Below are 2,685 nucleotides of genomic sequence, written 5' to 3' on the forward strand. Positions count from 1 at the left end.
CTTGCAGCTAAAATACATACTTTAAAAGCATATCCCAGTGATCGAGACATATCAGTGGTAGCTGAAGCACTTGTCACTAAGCATCCTTGTCTGAAGGAGCCTGGATCACAGACAGGCTGGTATGGGTGGAAAAATAGCCTAGTTTAAGATGGGGAAATATCGTGCTAAATTGAGTCGGGCTGGATTTCAAGAGGTAGCTTTGAATTCTGGAAAGAGAAGTAGAAATGACCTAGACAAGTAGTCACCACACACTGACATTAAAAGACCTTAAAAGGCAGAAGTAAATTTTCTGCCGAATTTCCCAAGGGGTGAAGATGCTGTTAGCCTTGAGCAGCTAAGACTACAGATTGTGGATGAAGTCAAGAAAAGTGAAAAGAATAACGTCCTGATTAAAAAGCTGATGCATACCACATTTGCCTTGCGACACAAAGAGATCATCAGTGATGACCTATCAGTAGGTGACATCCTGGATCGCTGGCCTGCTCTGAAATTGGAATCTCAGGTAAGAAGGTTTCCTTAGATAATGCATATAACAAGATGTATATTATATTGATTTCGGTTATGTGTTCTGTCTGAATTAATACAAATTAGGCCATGGTATAGGCCTAATTTGTGGGGATAGGTTAATTGGATAATCCAAATTGCCACTAGGTGTGAATGTGCGAGTGAATGTGAGTGCGAATGGTTGTCTGTCCCTGTGTGTTGGCCCTGCGACAGACTGGCGACCTGTCCAGGGTGTACCCCGCCTCTCACCCTATGACAGCTGGGATAGGCTCCAGCGCCCCCCGCGACCCTGAAAAGGATAAGCGGAAGCGAATGGATAGGCCATGGTAGTGTAAGGATTTTGATGTATTTTGCAAAGATTTGTAGACTAATCGTAACTTGTAAATTTATTTTTTGTGTTCAGATCTGTGCAGAATTCCACAGAATTACAAACCTCTACCTAAAGAACCACTTTTATGCTGTGTTGGACCAACATGCCCCCCGGCTCCAGAGCTTATTCAGAAAGAAAGCTGCTTGCACAGGGAAAGTGTCTGATGTTCTGTCTCAGCTCTTCCGAACCTATGATCTCCAGGTAGGTGGGGTTTTGTCTTGTTTTTTCAGATTTATTTAATTTGATCCATTTTTAACTGCTTGTAACACAGGACCCATGCACACACGACTGGTTAATGCTTAGACTGTCTTTTATTGAGAAATAATCTGCTGTTTTTGGCACCCGCCCAGGATGCAGCCACTCCGACTCTCTCCCAGCATCATCTGCTCCTTCTTACTGCGGACACACATAAGACACATCTCCCTCATTAAAACAGTCCTGTACACCTATTCCCTCCCCGCCTCCGTGCCGCCCAGAGAGCTCACTGTGTCACCCCTCCTCTGCAGCAGGCCGGCAAACCACGCCCCCGCCACAGCTTCCCCACCGCCCGACTGAGGCCGGGGCCACTCAAGCCCGAGCCTACTCTCCCTCCCCAGCCTGTGCAGCTTTGCTCTCAGGTCCAGAACGTATTGAATTTCATTCTTGGCGGGGCTCAACCCTTCCTCCCAGTTTTCTTTAATCAGGTCGAGCACCCCCCGTGGCCGTCTACCATATAGTAATTCAAAGGGAGAAAATCCCGTGGAGGCCTGGGGTACCTCCCACACTGCAAACAACAGAGGGTCTAGCCAGCGATCCCAATTTTGTTCATAAATAAACTTACGAATCATGGACTTTAAAGTCTTATTCAGCCTCTCTACGAGCCCTTCAGTCTGAGGGATGCTGGGCTGAATACATTTAATTCCCAATAATTCATACAGTTCCCACAACGTGCACAATATGAACGACTTGCCCTGGTCAGTCAGTATTTCTTTCAGAACAGATGACCTGAAACAGTGCCTGCGCCACGCTCTTCGCTGAAATGGTGCGCAGCGGCACTGCTTCCGGGTGTCACATTGCGTAATCCACCAGGACCAACACAAAGTGATAGCCGCGTGCACTTCGGTGAAATGGCCCGATGAGATCCATGCCAATGCGCTCAAACGGGATCTCCATCAGTGGAAAAGGGCGCAATGGTGCCTTCGGCACAGCCGACTGGTTAAACAGCTAGCATTCTGGGCACGCACACCAGCGGCACACGTCGGCCCAAATGCCTGGCCAATAGAATCGGGCCATTATGCACTCCAGAGTCTTCTCACAACCCAAATGCCCTGCCATGGGGTTTGAATTAGTTTCCTGGAAAATCGTTTCCCGGCAGCTTTGCGGTACCAACAACTGTGTCCGGATCTCATTAGTGTCGCGGCTCACTCGATAAAGCCGATCATTCCACAATTGGAAATGGGGGTAAGTCTGCGCGGCATCAGGGCGCACAAAGCGACCATCAATATCCATCACTTGGTCATAGGCTGAGCGTAGGGTGTTGTCCCGAGACTGCTTCAGTGGAAAATCTTCCGTGGGGTGCACAACGGGAGGCAGTGGGGCTTCCATTGAAGTCCCCGCCACCTCCTTCCCCCCAGAGTCAGAATTGGTCGACCCCGCGTCACCGCTGAGCGCCGCGCAAACGTTACAAAAATCTACAGACCGCGATCGCATCTCCGCGTACTGCCCCAGTAAGCTGTGGAACCCCGGCAAGGTCTTAAATAATCAGGCCCCATCTTATCTTAATGACCTTGTAGTACCATATCACCCTATTAGAGCACTTCGCTCTCGCTCTA

Source organism: Pundamilia nyererei, unplaced genomic scaffold (genome assembly GCF_000239375.1).
Source record: "Pundamilia nyererei isolate P.nyererei 1_Seehausen unplaced genomic scaffold, PunNye1.0 scaffold00317, whole genome shotgun sequence".
Taxonomy (NCBI): Eukaryota; Metazoa; Chordata; class Actinopteri; order Cichliformes; family Cichlidae; genus Pundamilia; species Pundamilia nyererei.